Source organism: Colossoma macropomum, unplaced genomic scaffold (assembly GCF_904425465.1).
Source record: "Colossoma macropomum unplaced genomic scaffold, Colossoma_macropomum, whole genome shotgun sequence".
Taxonomy (NCBI): Eukaryota; Metazoa; Chordata; class Actinopteri; order Characiformes; family Serrasalmidae; genus Colossoma; species Colossoma macropomum.
The window spans coordinates 46726310-46749662 of record NW_023494792.1 but is presented as its reverse complement, the minus strand read 5'-3'; the positions used below and the strand labels follow the sequence as shown (position 1 = coordinate 46749662).

Here is a 23353-nt window from a genome sequence, read left to right as displayed (position 1 = left end):
CTGCTGCAAATCAGATACGTATCGGATTTCAGTACCACATATGAAAGCGTCTCAAATCGGAATTGAAAATGTCAGATTCAATGCGTTGTTTGCTGTTCACACTGACACGCAAATGACACATCTCTGTCACATATGAAGAAAAAGATTTTTCTTCGGATTTGGGCCACTTTTACCCGCTGTGTAAACGTAGCCTTTGTTGGGTGAGTCAAGCAGATTTAGCCAGCTAGCTATTTCAGGAGGGTTAGTTATTTTTGTATCTTTTGCCAGAATAGGCCTTGCATTTTCTTCAGAACACAAAATGACATTCAGACTATTACTAAACAATATTGAGCATTAGGGCGAGCATATAATAAGTGAGCTCTTGCAACGAAAAACAGCACTTGTGACTTGTAAAAATCATATAAGCATAGTATGGCACTGTTTGATGCCCTGTGTTTAAAACAAAGATGTCACTAAAACGGAAATAAAGCAGAATTTGTCCTGTTAACATAAAACGGGTGGAAGGGTTAATATATGGTTTTTCACTGGAGGGGCTCGTTTATTATTAATTATCATTATCTAATGATATCTTGCACTACAATTTTTGGCCATATCATCCAGCCCTGTATCACTGCCTATTTGAAGAAACTCGGATGTTCCTGTGTAGCTTGCTGCCTGATGTCACACTCAATCACCATTCGCTGTGTGTGTCAGTAGAGATTAGATGGACATGGGGAACGAGCAGCAGCTGTTTGTTGCGTTCTCCGTTCTCATCTGCCTGTGTGTCTTTTGACGAGCCGTCTGTGGCACAGTTCGGATCGTAGGGGAAGCAGGCGGAGCGGGGCTGCTCGGGTTTCATCAGCCCGCACTGGGCCGGGATGAAGAGATGCTAGCTAAGGCGTCCATGAGGGCTTTCTCTGGAGGAGGTGGGCAAGCAAGTGCTGTGTGCCGCAGAGTGCTGGGGCTGTGTGATGTGGGCCTTCTCAGACAAATGAAGCTGAAATTAGAATCTGAGGACACGAGCATGCCTTTTTCATCTTCAGCCATACATACTTCTTTCATCTCTTTTGTCCATGCTTTGCATTGAGACGTTTCTTTGAGATTCTGCAACGCATGTTCTGTAACTGTATTATGCTGAGTGACAAGAATATTCCCCGTTTCTTGACAGGCCGCCTCATCTTGTGTGTGTGTGTGTGTGTGTGTGTGTGTGTGTGTGTGTGTGTGTTTACAAAAGTGTCATGTTGTACAAGCTAAATTTCTTTTTGTTGATTACTGAGATTAAGCTAAGGGGTAAAATTATATATACCACTGTTGTTGGAAGAAAACCTTGTATCTCCAAAATGGTAACTTTACAGGAGAAGGAAAAAACCTGCTTTACTTTTCAATGAAACCAGAGTTTTTTCCAAGTCATTTTGGGCCATTTCTTTTGGTCCATTCATCATGACATTTACACATAAAGTAAAGGACAACAGGTATTTTCAAATTATGCCAAAAACTGAAAACCGTGTGTGTTGTGTTGTCCCAACAGCAGCGATAAATGTACGTATGTGTATAAACGTTTTCCAGGAAGTGGAAAACAGATGAAAAAAGTTTCTAAGAATGGAATTCAAAAAAATATTCAAAGATTTTTTAAAAAACCAGACTCTTAACAAAAACTGTCACCAACAGATAAACAGTACTTCAAGCTTTCATCTTTGAGAGAGAGGAGAAAATCAAGCTCTACTCTTACTTCAGATCTAAAAAATCCACAGGTGCTTCTGTTCATCCTTCTACTGAGAGAACTCAGCACTATGAGTCTGAAAGGAGGTGAATCTGTCAAGAATAGGAAATAGACGAAATGAACATTTGCAAATCAAACAAAAAAGCTGTTGTTGTTCTCAGAACAATGGACTGACCACCCCAGACTCCAGATCCCAACATTCACATCACTGAATGTTCTGTGGTATTACTTGAGTTGTAAGAAGCAGAAAATGCAATCAACTTCATTGAAATTTTACTTAGTTGTTAATGCTTCTGTGTAATTTTCTGTCAAATATATTGACTTAAGCACAGTGTTCTACATACAATTGTACATATACATATAGGACATACCATTACATATAGGTACTTCTACGTATGTAATATACATGTACTTACACATACATGATGCATATATGTTTGTGTGCGTGTGTCACATCTCACAACCAGAAGAACGTGAGTAATGGAGACAAACACAGACACAGGCTCAGGTACAGGTGTTTACTGCATGACCTCATTGCGCAGCCTGGGGCCCGTGTATGTGCAGTAATATATGCTCAAGATAAACTTCTCTGACAGGACCTACACGCGGCTCTCTTCCCTCGCCCATTTGATTTAAGCAAGGGCATTCTCGCTCCTGCACCCCACCACTCCTGTTTCCTTTCATCCTATTGGCTGTGATATTATCCTTGGGCTTCTGTAGCTACACAAGGTATAATTTATTGTCTGTTCAGCAACGCAAATTTGCAAGCCTGGCATATTTCATTTGCTCTGTAAATATCATTATTAAAATATGAGGTGTTTTTTCCCCTCTTTTCGCCTATGCTGTGTGGCACAGATATCTCTCTGTCTGGTTCATATTGCAGCTGCGTGTGTGTTTATAGTTTCTCCTGCTATGACTATTTCGGTATCATTAAATGTCTGGGGACCAGTGTGCATACGTATGTGCGCGTGTGGAAGCACAGTTGCTGGGTCCATAGTGTTCTTTCCAAGGAAAGGTAGAACTAATTGCTATAGGGCAAGCACTCACATGCATTCAAAATGCACATGCACTTAATACTTCCATGATGAAACATTGACGTGACTATAATGCATCAGAGCTCCTCATGACCTGATGACTCTTACATATTGAAATGAGTTAATGTCACTCTGAGGTCGCCCAAGGCAACTCTGGAGTTACTCAGCACTGTACAGATGTGCTTTTTACCATCTGGACCAAAGGACTTCTAAGGTTGTTACAGTTAGCACTGAATAGAGATGGCAAGCTACCCATTTTTTTCTTTCCAATATTGATACCGAAACACTGTATATCAGCTGATAGTGATGTTACTTGTTTAAAAAAATACTAAGCTTTAAAATGAGCTGTTTTAGTTGAAGCCCTACACCTAAGATGAGCATCTTAAAGTAGGATATCATGCTCAATCTAGTCAAACACTCTAATCTGGTGTCTCTGAACACCCCAACCATCTTTAACATCCAAGACCAATGAGTATGACTCTCTGACTAGATTTTTTTGATATCGTATAGAAAGCTTATAAAAAAAGTATAAAAAAAAGGAATATGTGCTAAAACACTGAAACTTACACACAAGGAGTACATATAGAAGTTTTTTGTAATTCTAGATATTGATACTGTAAAAATATTGTTCAGGTATCCACATCAAATTCGAAGTATCAGTATTGGCACTGGTATTGAAAAAGTTTGAACAACACTCAGCTCTAATCACAATAGCAGAGTTTAGCTCACAGTGCTTAGCATCAAAACAACACATGGCAAGCAATTAAAAACTCTTGCTATCATCTAAACAACCAGTAATTATTACATCAAACACAGAATAATATTCATATTGTTGCAGCTTAATTAATATTTCTGAATCTCTGTTTAATAAAAAAAATCAAAAAAATAATTTAAACATGGCCTCAATCAACATGAACAGGAGATCAAGAGTGAGACAAGGAATACAGCACAGCCCAACATTACACTGTATTTAGGACAAATCTAAAATGAGTTATACCCTATGTTGATTGTTTTAGGAGTGCAAGGTCACATACTTGTTTGTCTTAGATATGCTAATTGATATGCATATCTGCCTGACTGCAATAAATTAGCATGTACAATTTGTTACACATCACGACAGTGTTAGTTTATGTTAATAAATAAATGAACGAATTAAACATTGAAGTATTGAATTATTCACCATGTTATACCACTGAAAATGCAATGAACTTTCAATACATCATGCAGCTACTCTCTTTGCCTTCATTATGCAGTGGAGCTTAGTGTTCTCCTCCAAGCACAATGAAGCATTTCGTAGTGCTGTGTGAAAGTAAATCAGATATGACTGTTGCTGTCAACACACTTAGCAGATCTTCATTTCTGTGCAATGTACAATGGAGGGTGAATGCAGCATTATGAATCCAAGCCAAGGAGTGCTATTGGTATAGCAGAGGCATTCTGACCTGGACAGGGAATCAAACCTAGAATCTTGTTTGTAGTGTTATCCACAATGCTAATGCAAGGAGTGATTCGGTAGTGAAGGAATGCCCACCCTAGTGACTATACATGCATCAGTTCAAGTACAAATAGGGCACCAATTTATCAGTTGTTATTACCATCTGAAATTCGATCAGCAAATATATCAACCGCCTACTATATACTGTGCATCTACTCCACATGGAGCCGCATAATTATACACTGTTGTGTTCAGAAATGGCTACTGTAAAATGTTCAGAAGTGGCTATTTTGCCTGCTATACCAAATTGCACTTACATCAGCAACATTTCATTCTCTAAATGAATGCATTCTCAGCTTCGTCACACCCCAGTCTTAACGAATCATGCTAAGTGCTTCATGGTTTCCTCAATCATTGACATAGTCATAAACAGTCACATAAAAGGACATGTAACTGTGATTGTACAGGCAGTTGTAAAGTGTCATTCTATAAATGAGAGCTGCTGGAAAGAAGGATTAATTGGGCTACGTGCCAAAGCAGAGGGGGGAATGGTCTACTCTCTATTTCCAACCAAACAGGACATAGAGATATCTATAGAAGAACAATCTGTCAACATTCAGAAGAACAACTCATCAACATTCAGGAGAACAACATATTAACAGTGCTCCATTACTTTTGACACATTAAGTGTAATGTGATGTCACTGACGTTAATATGATATATTACTGATATATTACATTAGATAATTATATAGAGTAGATAACAATCAGTGTAGAGTATCTGCATAAACTGCATTGTATTTGACTCCTAATACCGTTTTCTTACTTCATTTTTTTTTCTTCTGTTCCTTCTTAAATACTTCATTGTTTCATCTTTATCGAGCCTACTGTGTATCGTAACATATATTTTTGCCATATCGCCCACTCCTAATATACCTACACTGAAAAAAGAGGTGCACGGTATTTATTTGATTGCAGTGTATATCATTTCCACATTAAAACAGCTCTGTCTTTCAGTTTACTTACTTTTGGCAAGAACTGTGCTTTTATTCATGTGAAATTGATGCACATGTCTGCAAGTCAGTGCACTAATTTTTCAGTGCAGATTAAGTTTGCAGTAAGATGTAAGGTCCTATATGTAAAATTAAACAAGGGTACTTTCATCTGCCAGCACCGTTTGAAGCTAAAGTTAAATTTTACTCCGTATCAGAGGGGAACACAAGGCAGATGGATGTATGCGTAGAGTAGGTTTATCTGAGCATCTCGGGAAATCAGTGTTGATAACAGCGGGGGTCGAAAAAGAGGCAGAAAAATTCAATACAGGCATATCCATAATTCAGGGTATAGAAACAGACAAAAAGGAAGTTAAACCAAGAAACTAGAGAAATACATGGAGCTACAAAAAAAAAGCAGCAAGGGAAATATAAGAATTAGGAAATCACAGCTCAGAAACTCAATATGAGAGAGAGCATGGGGCTTCGCAACCTAAAAGCACAGCAAATAAAAGTGTGTTTATATAAAGAAAATGCAACAAAACGCAGGGACATTAGATACCAGGTGATTGTTGTCAGTCAGCTAAGACATGTATGGCATCCAAAGCACGCTTCTTTAGTTTTGTACTGAAGCTACTGTAGGTTAATGTAGCTAACAAGTCAGGGAAGATTATTTCTCGTTAGCAAAATGCATGACTAAATCATCACACACATGACACCTCAAACCTTAGCGAGTTGTGAAGTATCTCTAATGAACTTTTTTATATGTTTCTGGACACTATGACATACTAGCTTTTATAAAAATGCATAAACATACATGCAAAATATAGTCATATGTTCAGCTGTTTTTCTGCATTACTTCAATGAGCAGCCATTGAAAAGAACACCATGGACAAGAACAAATTCAAGGTCAACATGAAATCAAACTGAACATTTTGCCTTGTTAGCTCACGTAATGTAATGACTTTTGCCCACCTCTTAAATGTTCTGAATACATAACCATGCAGTAGGGTGTTGGCAATGCACCCACAACCCTCCTTGATACAATCATAAACATGTCACAGTATGGAAAGACAATGTGCATTGATTTCTGATTCACACTGACTTTATGCCTGTAGGTCAGTGAGTTAGTATTGCTTGCTCTGCCCAGTAAGGAGCAGGATATTCTGTACATACATTTGGTAGTGTGCACTATACTGGTTAATCCGGTAACCACTGAAATTCTTCCTACAGTATGAGTTTTGTCATAACCGTTACCAAACTAACACAACACAAACTAACTAGCACAAATAAGTGCAGATAATGCAACATACTAGCAGTGAGCAGGCCCTTGATCACCTCCTGCTGTCTAGTCTGTGTCATATGAAGCAGTCCACTTTGTTCTTGAGGCACTGGACTTAAAGGAATAGCCAGTCTTTTGGGGTTAGCTTTAACATAACACGGCCACCAGAGCAACTGCTGCATTTCTTCTAGTACCACCTGAGAAGCCACTGACTCGGTCAGCTGCATCAAACAACACCATGGTGCAGCAAGTACTGACAGCTGTACAGCTGTAATATTTTCAAAATTCCAGAAGCAGCTTCTGATGGCTGGAGGCACAAGTATATGTGACGCACATACAAGACAAATTATTTGAAATCATTAAACAAAACTGAGGGTGGCTTCTTACTTTGTAATTCCCGCCCTACCTTAAATGGTGCTGGAATCACATTCAGGAGCTGGAAAAGAAGCCAACTTCAGCTTTGTAGAAATGAAGAAACAACATTTAGCACCATTTCTGCCAGCCCGTAAGCCTAGTGTTAGAAAACAATATTGACAGGTTTATCTATGTATTGTTTATTAATGACAGTTAATCAAGGGTATTCAAACATATTAACAAGCAAAGAATATACTATTTCTTTTTACATTAATGACTTGATCTATTGCTTAATATTCAAAACAAAGGTCGAAAACAATGGTATGAGTTACAGAGATTTTCCTGTAAAGTTTACACTGATTTTAAAAAATCTTGCATGCAGGACTTTTAAATGAATTTAAGAGATTCAATCACAGCCTCACATTTTTTCCTCCCAGTAAGCTAATGGCAAAGATGTGCAAACTTCTAACGTGAACTAAAGCACACCATGTACTACACGGCTTCATTTTACCACGTACACTGAACCATGTGATAATTGCTTTTGTAATTACTGCAGAAACTCTCTGAAGGTAATAGAGTGCCATAAGTGCCGCAGCTCTCTCCGAATGCTTTGGGTGACTGTAAACTGTCCTTCGTCCACTTGTGGGCAATGGGATGCGCTAAATTCCTCTTTGGCCATTCCAGAACCAACATGGCTTTCAAATGAGCAAATTACATGGGACGTGATTATCTAATGCACTTGGCGAAACGGCTGAGGAATCTCATTTCATTTTGCTCGTATTTGTTGGAAAGAGGCTGATTACAGTCCTGTGCGAGTCTTAGATCAAGATTTGATTCACGACTAACATCTGCGGCACAACGTCGTCTTTGACCATCATTACTAGCAATAAAATTAGAAGGCAAATGAATATATACTTGGAAGAAAGCCTTATTGCTTTTCTCCATCTCCCTTTTTTTTTTCTTTATGCTTCGCGGAAAACCTATTTTGCCATCGTATTGCTTCAGGATGAAATTGTTACGCGCATGCAATTTATTCAAGGATGTGAGACTAAGGGAATGTGACATTCAGTGTTATAAGATATTCATTAAATGCCATTGCCTTTAATTCTTTTTCAATTGAAAATAAGAATAACAATCACGCTGAAAAAGGGGACCGAGGGCGGATGTTGTTTAGCTTCAAGTCAGACGCAGGAAACAATGATCCCAGTGAAATTGCTTTGGACATAAGCTGGTGACCATGACAAAGGCTACGACAGTCCTAGTTATGATCAATAATGTCTCTATCATTCAAGGGGCCAAAAAGGCCCAATGCGCCATTGCTGTGACAGCACGTTTGGGACAAATTGTTTTACGGGGTAGGTGTCATGAATCTGTCAAGAACCTGACAGGGACAATTGAACAAGAAGTCAGGTGCAGTTATGTGAAAGGTATAAATGAGTTTGTCCTCCATTTCTCAGGTTTTTAGCCAGGATGAAACGACATTTTGCTGTATATTAATTAGCACATTTTTAGCCTTGAAAGCACATTAATCAAGAAAAAAATCGCACCAAACACAACAATTCCCCTGTGTAAAGAGAGTGCTGACCTAGCTCTAGTGGGAAACAGGTGTGAACCAGGGCTGCACAATGTATCAGTCAGCTTCAACCATTGCCATATACTGATATGATACTGCACAAATGTGCAAGATACAAATAAATCTCTAACCAATCGCTGAATGCTTTATTGCGTGGCATGAACATCCTGACCAATCACAGATGTTCTTTGGGTATTTGGATGATCAAGTAAGGCTGACTGACTTGGGGAAAATATCTAATTGTGACCAAAATTGTAACTGAAATTTACAAACTCCAGGCCTTTTTTTTCCCACCAAGAATTCCAGCGCATCAATTTTTACAGAGGGTTAAACACTGAATGTAGTGTGCCAGACTGACACTTCAAAAGCTCTGTGTTATTAGGTAAAAGTTCCCCACTCAAAACTTGTCAAGACAATGTTGAAAGATTTTGTGATTTGAATATTGCATAAAATTAGATCAATTTTGAATATATACTGCAATCGTAATATAATTGCAATATGGTATTTTGCCCTAACCAGAACACTGAACTGCTTCCTTAAAGAACCAATTTGTAAGATGTTTAGTTTTAAACATTCCGTGAAAAAATAGCAGTTTTAACATTATGTCAAAGCCATTTATGTATTGTGTTGCTGATATACCTACTGACGTTTGCATGCTAACCAGCTAGGCCCAGCCCAGCCCGTCCTGTCTCGTATTACCACTTTGTACCTCAAGAAGCGATAGTGAGTCACCGTAGTGTGGAGTGTGCCAGCAGTCAGTCCAACATGAGAGGATGAAAAAGTAGCACACCTGTTCCCAGCAAGAACCCATGTTCGGCAACAAAGAAAAGAAGTGATAATAAAATAAGCAAAACAAGAGTTAACATTGGCGCAGCTTTCCACTGCTGGAGACAGCCTTTGGCGAGCAAAGGGAAGTTTGATGCTGAACTCACAACGTTTCTTCTACACTGGTAAGTCAAGGGAGGGAGGACTAGGGACTATGTGGAGTGTGAATACAAACGGTTGCGTCATCTTACACATTGCTCCTTTATTCCCCCTCTAAAACACACCCTTTCAATTACTAAGGATTATCTCTGCACTTAGAAATCATTTTTTATTTGTGTTTAAAATGTTCTAATATTGGGCGGCACGGTGGCGCAGTGGGTAGCGCTGTCGCCTCACAATAAGAAGGGCCTGGGTTCAATTCCCGACCAGGTGACCAGGGTCGTTTCTGTGTGGAGTTTGCATGTTCTCCCCGTGTCTGCGTGGGTTTCCTCCGGGTACTCCGGTTTCCTCCCACAGTCCAAAAACATGCAGTCAGGCCAACTGGACATGCTAAATTGCCCCTAGGTGTAAGTGTGTGGATGTATATGTCTGTTTGTCTGCCCTGCGATGGACTGGCGACCTGTCCAGGGTGTATCCTGCCTTCTGCCCGATGACAGCTGGGATAGGCTCCAGCACCCCACCGTGACCCAGAAGGATAAGCGGTTTAGATGATGGATGGATGGATGTTCTAATATTCATAATGTCAGGCGAAATCCTAAAATATTGTAATGTGACTTTTTTACCTAACATCGTTCAGCCCTAGTGTGATTTTGTCCCTCTTGGGAATCAGAGCCTCTACAGTGTGCAATGAGCAGCACAGATGAGATGGTCCACTTTATCTTGAAGGAAATGACAAGAATCCTTTCTAAATTAGAGTGACTGATATCTTGCCAATGCAAAAAGAGCATCTTCTCGTTTACAAGCACTCACTCCTCCAGATAAAATGGCTGATCTATAGAGATGGTCAAACCACTCTGTAACAGTCAATTAGGCAAAATCGAGTGGTTTCTAACCTCTGGAGCCGAAGCAATGTGGCAAAAAATATAACATATACTAGACATACTATTACTGCTGGAACAAAAGCTTGTATCTCAAATTTACTTTACAGGAGAATGAAAAACTTCCTTAATTTTCAATGTAAGAATATGTAATTCTGGACATTTCCAGTGGTCAGTTCGTCATGAAATTTTAACACAGTATGAACAGCAGCTGGCATTCTCAAATTATGCAAAATTAATTATACATTTTCACAATACATGATATATATTTTAATACACTTTTCTAAGGTGAGGTAAGTCAAAAACAGAGAAAGGCCCAGAAGTGCCACATTCTAAAGAGTGAGCTCAATGTATTTTTTCCCGATTAAACAGAATTAATTATGTTCTCTTTGTAATGAAACACAAAGCTAGTCAGTGTTCTTTAAGCACTGTATCCATATTAGTATTCTGATGAAATTTATCGTGACAGTGATAAATATAATCATATTGACCACCCCTTATTATTGTGATACTAGCTTTTGCAATACTGACACAGAAGGCTGCAATACACAGACATGCCCACTGTTTCTTCTTTGTTCTGTGAGCATCTTCTTGACCAATTACAGCTCCAGGCGAGCACTTCTGTGGCTGTAGATAACTCAAGGTATTCATGGAATTTAATGAAAGAACATTTTTATGGTCAAAATACTCCAGGCCAGTCTTTAATCAAGTCACATTATTGATTCAATAGCAACATATCACAATACTAATACCCTCTCCACAGTGCACAGATTGCAGAGTCTGACTGAACGGTAGCTCAACTCCTTGGCTTGAAAGCATATCTGCATGGAAGTCTTGGGGCTACATCTTTCGCATTTCAGCATTTATCTCCAGGCACTGGCCTCCAAATCGACCAGGGTGTTGAGTTAATTTAGCTAAATCTAGTCTTTTTGTTAGAATTCTAAGATAGATAGTTTACTACGACGCCAGATCCTCTGAGCTAAGCTCCAGAAGTCCTTGACAAGAAGTCGTCTGCCTCTGAACTTGTTGATGGTTTCTCACAAAGGAGGATTTTCCAGCACGCTGAAAATGAGCCCATTTGCATGTGCTCTCCTAGTGGTAATAACAGCGCACCAAATGGCAAGTATTATCTTTATGTCACTTCAGACTGACGTAGCACTCAAGGGCAAAATTGCCAAATCCTTCCATTCTGGCAGTTTAAGCACCTTCAGAGGAGCCTCGCTGATGAATAAGCCCACCATCTGCAAAGGCGCACAGGCGTCGCTCGGTAATTACACCACAGTTCACCAGCGCGTTAACCACAATTATGCAATCAGCGCCTCACCGAGGCAAACAAACACCCCCAGGACCGCTCTTTTCTGAGCCCACCACAGCTCCTCACACTGCGGTTACGGATCAATGCAAGCCTTGAAAAGGGGGGAAGAAAATGAAGCTCTAGGGCTCTTGAAAAAGACTTCAGAATGGATCTGTAGCAGAGGCCAGATGTGCTTATGCAGAAGTATTTTGACAGTTTGCAAACTAAACAGAAGTGTACAATTTTATTCCTTTGGAAACAAGGAGGTTTATATCAGAAACAGAATCAGTTTGCCAGGTATGTTACACACAGAAAGAATAGGTCTTGGTGAGTGTACACATTACAAACCAGATGCATGCAAGATTATTAACAAATATTAAATAGATAATATGACAAAATAATAATAAAATAACTTACATTGTTATTATTAACTTATACAGTGCAGATTAAAATGTTATAACCTAGACAACCAAATGTAAACTAACGATGTGTTCACAATTTAGAGTATTTTGGGAACAACTAGAAGTTATAACATGGTAAAAACAATAGTGAATGTTATTAAATAATAAACTGTTATTATCTATTTTCAGTAATTTCTTGTCACAAAATTAGTATGATCAGTGAGATCTGGTCACTGCTTTTCAAACATGAGGCATGTTCATTTTAATTAGTATATCGCTGCTGTCGGAACAAAACCTCATAACTCCAGAATGTTCACTTTACAGGAGAAAGAAAAAACCTACTCGACTTTTAATGTAAGTCAATGGAACCAGACATTTTTCCAAGTAATTTTGGCCCATTTCTTTTGGTCCATTCATCATGACATTAACACACAATGTAAAGGAAACAAGCATTTTCAATTTATGTCAAAAACTGAAAAACAGCAAAAATGGAGATACGAGGTTTTGTTCCTCCAGCAGTGATATTCATGATGCTACACAGCTTCAGTTATTATGGAATCATCTACAGCACCATTACATCTTCCTAGCTTGTTTGAATAATGCCATCATATTACAATAATTTGCAACAAAGTGGTTTTATATCATTAATAGTGATTCAACACTTTTGAACAGTAGTGTACACATGTGCGGGGTCTGAGGAGACATCTAAACCAGTATCATTTACAACATAATGATACTGAATGAGTGATATCAAGATCTGCACAGTGATTTATGCATGAATTTAACATTTTAGCAGTCATCACTCACACTACACATAAACAGCATGACATATTTGCAAGTAACTGCGCAGTTGACTGACTGCAAGATTGATCACTTGTACTTGTTCTTGTATTTAGTAAAGGAAAAATGACACGCTACCATGTGTTTACACTGAAACTGTCTCCAGACAAGACAAATGCTTTTCTTCAACCTTCTCATTAATGACAATGAAACTCTTGATGACTCCTGTTTCCTCCAGCAAAATAGTTCATCACATTGTACAGCTATTGATTCACATATTCAGATTTTCATTCAAAGGAAGTTTGCATTTATATCTGCTGTAAAGAATAATGGAGTTAAGGGTTATTGCAGGCTGTACTGTCTTTCTAAAGACATGTAACATATATCTTTTTCAGCTCGTGTACTGTATTTCAGCATGCCCTGTACCGTGGACAATGACCTTGACCAGCCAGACAAAGCGAATATGCTCTCACCTTCTTGCCTCATTTGCTTCGGTATAGATTTCCATGAATGTATTCCTTTTAAACTCAACCTTCTATGGCTTCAGGCCAATGAAAATACAAGGAGAGCGAAACAGTCAAACACAGTATGTAATGCACTGTAATACACCTGAATAACAGGCCTGAAGCACTCGGGCAGATTTTTTTGCTTACAGAGGTTGAATGAAAAAGTAGATGTGAAAATCATAAAAAGCTGGAAATCTGCTTCCTGTAAGGGAATCATCTAACATCTACTGTATAGCACTATAATCTAGATAACCACTGATATTTCAAGCTCACGTTAGACCACCAGTACACCTCAGAGAATGAACCTAAGATGTTTCAGTGACATAGAAAAAGACTTGAGAGAGACTTATCACATAATGTTCTGCTGTAGTGTAGATGCTATGAAAAACTTTTTAGGGGGTCTTGCTTTTTATGCTATATTGAAATCCATATTATCTGTCCTGTATGCTTTCTAGGAATTGCACACCTAACATCATTAAGTGTTATGATGATTAGGTCAAAACAGTGTAAAATGCAAATGTGTTTCCTATATGTACTGAAGTGACATTGAATTGACCTGATCTATATATGTCCATCATTTTCATATAACTATTAAAATGTCTTTCAGTTGGCTTACTTTTGACAACAACTGTGTATATGTAATATATATCATCCCCACAGATATAATCACAACTAAATCAAGTCAATTCAATGCATCACTTCTTTTTCATTTTTTTTGTCTGCTTTAAAAGTTTCAGTTACAACACTGATGAAATCCACTTGTACCAAGCAGCACCGTATTCACGGCTAGAGGGAACACCCCGCTGCTATCACGGGGCACTTGCTCCAAATCAGTTAGGCACGCAGCCACGATTTTGCAGAGCAGGCCTGCAAGCCTCCTTTCTCCAACTGCATTGGCCAAAACAATGTGGTGGGCTATCATTTACCACAGCTTGATCTGTATTTTCACATCAAGACTGCGACACAGGAGAGGAGACAGGCCACAATACCCACCACCTAGCAGTGCTGGCGGTTGACCTTCTGCCTCATCCATAAACAAACCTCTCTTGTTTCCCCTCCAAGGCACACACATATACAAAAAAAAGCTAGAAGAGATGGAAAGAGGACAGCTTACATGCCCTGCGCTGCTGGGAAAAGGTGAGGCAGCCAAGCAGCTGAGCAGTGGTCTTCACGGGCCTTGCTTTTTTATTACTGTGTACTGACACATTAGCTGACCCCAGAATAGCTGGGAAAGTCCAAAAATGAATACAACTTCCTGAGCTCACTGTCAATAAGAAGAGAATGGGAAGCATGTTACGCACATGTGCTCATCCCTCTATCTATGAATGGAATGCAACTATGCCAAATGAGATTTGTTAAATAAGTGCGCTGCACTTGCTTCATTAAAGCAAAGTTATTCCAATAATCTTGTATCTTGTCTCACTTGATTCAATGTTAATTTTAACTTTGGGGTCAGGTGAAGTTGTACACATCAAGGGCACATAAATAACACATCCCCTACGTCTGGATTTAGCTGGTACGTGAGTGGCACTGCCAGACAAAGCGAATTAAGACTAATGAGGGAAAATAATTACTGTTTGACCTCGGCGTCACCCTTAAGCTAGACTCTAGTGCCATCTATTGAAGAACACAACCATAAATCACTTTATCTCCTGCAACAATGAACTCATCTCCTCCCCGAACGGACGCATTGTTGAATTCTGCATTCTACTGGTGCGTAAAAAAAAGTCTATAAATCAAACTAGCATTGCCTTTTCTTTCTCCACAGCTCTGATCACTGCATCCTGTTCACATTCATCCCAGCGTGGTATGTGGGCGGCTTTAAAACATTCATTATGTCTGGCTGTATGATGATTTGTTCTGCACTACGCTTCCACTGCATACACAAACGCTCCCTTTAGCTACAGCTACACTCTTTAAAAAAGAAAAAAGATGGTTCTGCAAGGGTTCTTTAGTGAAGGGAATGGTTCTACTTAGAACCATGAGTTTTGTACAGACCCATCTGCATGCTTCTTCTTGATATAAAATGTGTTTTATATGGTTCTAAACAGAACCTTTTTGAAGGTAGTTCTACATAGCACCAAAAAGGGTCTAGCTTGTAAAAATAGAAGAACCCTTTTTTGCTGCTATATAGAAGCATGCTCTAGAAGGTTCTACTTAGAACCATATATAACACATTCTCCATCAACCTGATCAACCATTTCATCATGCAAGCATGAAACGGTTCTAGAACTAAACAGAACCATTCCCCTGACTAAAGAAGCCTTGAAGAACTGGGCTGTGCAAAAGCAAAAGCAGCACATTTCCCTGGAGATACTACTGCAACTTGTCCCCCAAATCAGCGGGGAAGAAAACTGGCACTGCAGGTGGGCATGGGTATGGGCACGGGCACGAGCACATGACCACAGCTCTTACGCACGCGCGCAAAAGTGCACAAGTGTGCGCAAAATGAAAATGAAGTGAGCCTACCTTCTTTGAGGAGGCGCGAGTGGAGCAGGAGGAGCAGCGCGCAGCACAGCGCCGCTCCAGCCAAAGCCCAGGCGACCCTGAGGAGCTGCATGCTGGGGCGCAGGCAGCTCAGAGGCGGCGCTGTCCAGTGCGTCTTCTTCCCATGCAGGCGGCAAAAAGGAGGGAAGGCAAACAAGCGCAATCCGTCCGCGCGCTTCAAAAGGAATCGTGCCCGCCCGCCCACCCAGGCTCCACGCTCTCTTCAGCCACTCAGTCGCCAAACCGCTCGAGTAAAACGGGGTGCACAGATCTTGTTGCAGGACTCGACAGCATGTTTCCCTCTTGATATTCTCTCTCTCTCTCTCTCTCTCTCTCTCTCTCTCTCTCTCTGTCTGTCTCTCTCTCTCCGTGCAGTGCTGTCGTGTGGTTAGGCAGAGTGATGCACCATCGCGCCGCTGTGCTTTTTTTTTGTGCACCCAAACTCTTCACGTGCTGTTTCACGACTTCAGACCTCCAGCACTCGCTTTATTTCTTTCCCCTCCATCCAACTTTACAGCCTCACAGTCTCACAGTCTCTCCGTCCTCCGCCATCATTCACAAGCTACAAACATTCAAAAAACACACAGGTTTCCTTCCTTAGCGCGTTTCAGGCGGAGAAAGTCGCGCGCTGCTGCCGGGTGCGAGCTGCTCCTTCAAATGAAGAAGTTGAGTGCGTTTCTCCGCCTCCGTCCTCCAGCTCTTGCACCCCCCCCCACCCCGCCTCCCCTCTCTCCCTCCTCCTCCTTTTTTTCCTCAGCAGCCGCAGAAACAGACGACACTTTCTCTCCTTCGCTCCTCAGTGACGTCACGCACCCCCCTCCCCGCCAAAGCACGCTTCTCCTGAGGCGACTGCCTTGTTTTCTTTCCCACCCGTATACCGGCTGGCCACGCCCCCTACGCTTACATTGGCTACCACTTTCGTACTTACATGCCGGTTCTCTTTTTATTACTCGCTTTTTTTAACTGCTGTGTACTGAGACGTTATCTGCCCCCTAAATAACAGGGATGTCTAAGATAAATATAACGGCTTGGATGACTTCCTGGGGTGACTTCCAAGCTGTTTTATGGAGCAAAATGGAGCAACATATGGAATGGATGTGTGTTCATATCTATATCTGTTTGGATTGGTTTCCTGCCTCCTACATTTCATCTATTGACACTGTGAATTGTGGACAGATGCAGTGCAAAAAAGACTTGGTAGGTCGACTTTATCAAGAAAGATTTATTTATTTATTTATTTATTTATTTAAATGGAGACAATAAATAGAACTTAGGTGTACTTGCACCTAAAGTCAAGTCCATCAATATTTGACAAAGTAATTGTTATTTTAGCTGTCAACCATAGGAGCTGAAATTATACAACAAATATGAGCTATGCCACTAATTTCTTTTCGATCTGATACCATGTAACACTAAGGCTAATAGCCTGATACCAATACTAATCCCACTACTTTTAAAAGGGTTTTTTTTTATTTCTACAGTGAAAACCAGTAAAAAAAAAAGTGGAAATATTTGTATTAGTATTAATTAAGCTGCCATATAAACTGTCTGTTTATATGGCAGCTTAATTAATCAGTCAGAAACAGCACTAAACCATCTGCCATTATAGAACATTTTCACGATTAGCTTAATAATTATATTCAATATATTCAATTTATTATATTCAATTTATTGCTTAAAGAAAGCACCTAGAATCGATATCGTTATATGAGGGCTGATTCTCAAAAAGAAACTACAGGATCAGAAGTATTGATATTTTAGTACAAATCTGCCCATTCCTAATATGAGCTCAAGGTGCAGACGTTCAGCTTCAATTAGAGGATATTTACATCCAAATCGGGTGAATGGAGAAATAACTACAATCAATTTCATACACAGCCCCTTTTTTAGGGGATCAAAATTATTTGCACAAACTATCATAATCATAAATGAAACTGCTTAATACTTGGTTGTAAATCCTTGGTTGCAAAAATCTGGAACCTGTAGACATTACTAGATGCTGGGTTTTGACCTCTGCCAGGCCTTTACTGAAGCTGTCTTCAGTTCCTGTTTGGTCTTAGGGCGTTTTACCTTCAGCTTTGCCTTCAGTAAGTGAAATGGATGCTCAATTTGATTGAGGTCAGGCAACTGACTTGGCCATTGCAAGACATTCCAGTTCTTTTCCTTACAAAGTTTTGGGATGTTTTCACAGTATGCTTTGGATCATTGTCCATCTGCATTGTGAAGCACTGCCCAGTGACATTTCAAGCATTTGGCTGAATCTGAGCAGATAATACAGCACTGTACACTTCAGAATTCTTCCTGCTGCTTTTGTCAGCAGTCACATCAATAAATACAAAAGAACAAGTTCCTTTGACAGCCATACATGCCTACACCATAGTGCATACATAATACATACAACATACTACACAGATGAAGCAGTATGTTTTGGATCATGAGCAGTTCTTTCCCTTCTCTATGCTCTTCTCTTCCCATCATTCTGGTGCAGGTTGATCTTTGTCTCATCTGTTCGTAAGATGTTATTCCAGAATTTTACAGGCTTTTTTAGATGTTTTTTGGCAAACTCAAATCTGGTCTTCCTGTTTTTGAAGCTTACCAATGTTTTACATTCTGTGCTAAATCTCCATATTTACTCTAGTAAAGTCTTCACTTGATTGTTCACTTTGACATAAACCTCCTCAAGAGTGTTCTTGATCCAGCCTGTTGTTGTGCTCTGATGTTTTACCAGAGAAAGAATTCTTCTGTCATTCACCACGGTTCTTTTCCATAGTCTTCTAGTCTTCTTTTTTGGTGTTTCTGAGCTCACCAGTGTGTTTTTTATTTATAATAATGTATCAAAAACTGGATTTGCCCACAGTTAATGATGTTCTATATCTCTGATAGGTTTGTTTTGATTTTTCAGCCTAATGATGGCTTCTTTCACTGACAGCTACAGCACTTTGGGCTTCATGTTGAGAGTTAACAGCAACAACTCTTGAAATCAACTCTAGGCCGTTTATCTGCTTACTTGTACAAGTGAAATAATTAAGGAATAACACACACCTTGCAATGGATCAGCTGAGCAGCCAGTTTTCAAATTACTTTTGAGCCCCTAAAAATGGGAGCTTTTTGTTGTAAAATTGTATTTCCAGCACAGTCCACTCATTTTGAATGTGGTAGACAATTAAAATAACAATAACTTTGTCAACATCCAAATATTTATACGGCATACTCATCATCCACTTTCACACTTTTCGTTCTACCACTTACTGGCCTCTTTACAGAGCCCACCTCCCTTGTCCATTATATAAGCGTAAAATTACAAACAGTAGCCCATATGTTGCCATGCACAATTTGTCAGCCACCTTATGGTAAAACGTTATGGACAACTGCTTGTAAGTGTGATGTGTGACACCATGTAGCATTACATGGTAAAACTTTAATGCAACTTTAGTTGCTTGAAACCTACATGAAACTAAATTGCACTTGAGTTGTATACTGTAAACTGAATGAATCAAGGCTAGTCATTGTTCACGTTGTCACTTTTCTGAGCCATTAAAGCGAAATGTGAGTTTCTCAAAGCTAACCTTTCTGTTAACAGCCATGTTAACTTGGCAGCTAGCAGTAACAGCTGTATAAACGGGTGCTTGTGCCACTATTTATTCTTCTTTGTTAGCCTGCTGTTATCTTGATTTACATAGCTAGATTAATTTTCTTCTCTGTTGGTGCTCCCTAATTTTACCCAGAGCTCAAATTCATTTGGGATCCAAATAATGAAAATTACTACAACAGTGGAAACCAACATGTGGTCTGCAGTGAACTTGTTGTGCTTCTAGGACAGAATGAGAGAGACATCAAGTAGTCTATAACCAAAATGGCTACTTAAACATTAATTTTCAAAAAGGATTAACAAGCACTAAACAGATTAAAAACTCAAGCACATAGTAAAGAGCTCTAGAAACATAGATAGATAGATGCAAATACGTAAATGTAACTCATAAAGTGCAATTAGTTGCATGAAAGAGCAGTTCTATTGGTTCAAAATGCTTCCCAGCCATGCCTTTTCTGTACTGATGCTACAGTGTTTTGCCGATATCCCAATATTCAGTTTTGCAACATTAACCAGCTACACAAGAAAGCCCTCCATGCTGCTAAAATTATAAGACAGAAGAGTGTTAAATGTACAGTTTTGACAAATTGTATTTTGTCTTCTGGGCACTCTTTGTCTTCTACTTAATGAATACTATGGTTTTAATCATTCTTGATTACTATTCGGCATCGTAGGCTGTTTAGAATAAAAATATGTGGGTTAAGACACAGCTTATGCTGTGATTCAGCTGCGATAAGCAGTATTTGAGTGCCAGTTGAGTATGAGCTATGAGCCAATCTAAGTGCAGGAGGAAAGTGAATGAAGGCAAGTACAGGGCGAAGCTAATTGGAGGAAGTCTGTTGACATTTTCCTCCAATGGTTCTCGGTTTGTGCTTTCCTAAATCAATTATCAGACAGGCAGTATACTCTGGATTTAAGCTCTGTAATTTACTGTAATTTAGACTGTGACTAAAGTCTGTCAGTATGGTAAATGCTAACTTATGCATAACCTGAACACCTTGGTTTGCCACCCTGGTTAACATAGAATACTTCTATAATCTTTATATGCTTTTATTTAATAAGCAATATAGCTATTGTTATGCATACTTGAGTAATTGTAGGACAAATATATTCTGCCCTAAGTCAGAACAGAATGAAATAACTGTTATCTTGCGGTGGCTGACTGGTTAGGTCACCTTGCACCAATAGTGATTTGTATCAGTTATAGTCTAGGTATGAATTATCGGGGGTTTGCAGGTCTGACCCCAGAATAACACTCTAATCACCCAAATACTGTAAGACAAATGTTATGAGCACTCATAATATAACAAATAGTAAATCATCATGTTTGGAGAAAGAAGGTTTGTTCATATGATGCCAAGAACACCATATCCACAGTGAAGTATGGTGGTGGGAGCATCATGATATGGGGCTGCTTCTCTGCAAATGGTACCGGGCATTACACGTCATTCAAGGAAATGTGAATGGAGCCATGTAATGGTATATTATATGTATATGTATGTAATGTATATTAGAGGAGAATTAAATCTGATTGGCCAAGAATGGGGAGAAGATGGAAATTTCAACAAGACAACAACCCCAAAGATACAGCCAAAATAACTCAAAATTGGTTTCTTAAAAAGAAGGTGAAAACGTCTAGTCAATGTTCTGAATTGAATGCCCTTGAAAATTGAGTATTTACGTTTGCCACTCCAGTTGACTTATGCAGTGTTAATGTCTTTACAGTGTTGCTCTAATGTATGATGCTGGCTATTGATGTTAGCTGGCTAACTATAATTTTAGCTACCACTTCCGTGGAACGCTACCACACTTGCTATCCCGTTTGTTTACTTTTGTGTCCTCTGCTTTGTGCTCTTGCCAATACAAGTAAAATATGGTCTTATTTTGTCATTTTTATCTAAAAGTTGGCTGGCTATGACTAGCTAGCTAGAATATTGCTAGGCGAAAAGAAAAAGCTGGGAGAAAGCTGTCCCCTCAAATGTCACTGCATAATTTGCACTCTGGTCACAATCAAATGGCATACAGTTCTGATGGGGAGTAACAAGGGGGCAACAGAATGCAAGACTGTTGCAGCAACTAGCCATTGTCAATACTGTGATCATTGCAGCTCATTTGGTGCCAGCTATCATTGTTTACAATGAAGAACTCTGTGCCTAATTCCTCTGCAGTGGCTGGAACACAGCACTCATACCATCTTGCTCCCACTGTGATCCATCAGTCTGCCAGACAGCAATTAAAGGAGACCTGTCCAGGAAATGGCAGCATGGGGTAGGCAAAGTGTGCAAGTGACTTTAGATATGGTGAATATATGCAAGCTGCCAGTAAGCACTTTTCTTCGAATTACTCATAGAGTGACACCCAGGGCTATATTAAAGCATTCTGTGGCCCTGAGCTAACTTTTTATTAGGACCCCTACCGCACCCCACTAAGGGCCGTGCATAAGGACATTTAACATTTATGTAGATCAGAATAAAACAACCTAAATAAATAGTCACATCAACACAACCACCATATTTTAACAATTAAGGATGTGCATTCTGACTAATCTGTTAACAAACAAATAATTAGTTCACCATGGTGAAGACAAAATGTGAGAAATCAGACTTTGTCAGGTATTAATGCAGGGCTGTAGGCTTATCTTTTCTGGTGCTGGTACTGATGACGCACAAAAAAAGTAGCAGTACACAGAACACATTTGAATGAATATTAAAAATAGCTGAGGGAAATCGGTAGGTTTTCATGATGAATGAGTAATAGAGTAATAGAGGGTGTCTGAGATGAGCTAATGAGCTAAAAATATAGCTAACAGATACACCATTAGATGCTCATGAAGACTCGTCGTCTTCTTACAGGTGTTTTTTTTCCCCTCAGTGGACAATGTGGCAACATGTTAGTTTGTCACAGAAATATATTCAGTGTTTCAGGGCCTAGCTAAAACGAGCTGAAGTTAGCCCAGTTAGAGATAAAGCCACACTACCTCAACCTCAGTCATGTCCTACAATCCTAGGCAATGTTTTGGAGAAGTAACTCATTTTACACTACATTTAAAACATAAGACTGGCATTTCACTGACTTGTTCTCTGTACATTTTCTCTTTGTCCTGTGATTAACAACAGCCAAATAGTGATTTCATTATTTACATACTGGCAGTTAACCGAGCACTCAAGTATCCATGCACATCTCTGACAACAATACGGTAAAGACAGCTGCAAAGCTGACTACTTTTGTTCTTGTTTAAATGTAGGTGTGTAAGTCTCATTTTCACATTTTAGCACTAGCATGTAGCAAACAAGGCAAAGGACAAATTCTGTGATCTCAGTATCGCTCTTTTAATGAACAATTTGGACTTAATGTAGTTATGAACAAGGTAAGCAAACAAAATTAAAACAGGTATTTCCTCTTAAATTCCATTACATAAAACATAAAACAGGATACACACAGGAAAGGCAGCCCTTAACCAATGGAGTGCTGGGAATTGCAAATGAGGCAGGGATAGCCAAACCCACAAGCCACCTGCATTAATACAGTAAAGTTACATTAGATAAAATGAACGTAGGCCAATAGCTAGCTGTGTTCATTACTGTATGTGTGTTACTGTATATCACTGTAAATTGTGACGGTGAGATTAGATGGAGTTTAAAAAACCTTACCATGAAACTTTTTATGATCTAAATGAACAAATCTCCATTAATGTAAGCACATTTTATGATTGCTTTTACTATTATTTCATTTGCAGTCACTCACAAGCCACCCTGTTGGCTGGGGTCCTGGAGTGCAGCCCATAAATCCCATTGAGGTAAAGGAATGGAATATAACACAATTTGTACAGTAAGTCATATGTGTCCTAAACCACATCAGCAAGTCTCCACAGCCTTAATGAACACCTGGATGTAGTTGAGAGAAGTTGTGGGTACATATTTACGAAAGAGATTAGGGTAACTATTGACTTCTAGTGTTTGTTAGCAGCTTTAGCCTCCTAGCACCTGTGCTAAACTAAAGAAGCAAAGCAAAGACAGCAAACAAGCATGTTTTGACTGATTGACTGCATCTGTGCTAAGTGGAAAATTTTGTAGATTTGATTTTTTTTCGCGTAACAGTTTGTTTAATACTGCCTTGGCGACATGAA

At 39.4% G+C, this 23353-nt stretch overlaps 1 protein-coding gene across 3 annotated transcripts in view; it reads right to left on the bottom strand.

Annotated features, from left to right (window-relative positions):
- The window catches only part of tafa5a (TAFA chemokine like family member 5a), a 149399-nt gene that overhangs the window by 87578 nt on the left and 38468 nt on the right, over positions 1 to 23353 (bottom strand). Inside the window, exon 1 of one of the 3 annotated variants that reach the window (XR_005007534.1) lies at positions 15621 to 15855. The exons of the other annotated variants lie outside the window; for them this stretch is intronic. The gene's annotated coding sequence lies outside the window, so the exon portion shown is untranslated. Of the gene's footprint in view, positions 1 to 15620; positions 15856 to 23353 lie in introns of those variants that run through there. 3 annotated transcript variants of the gene reach the window in all.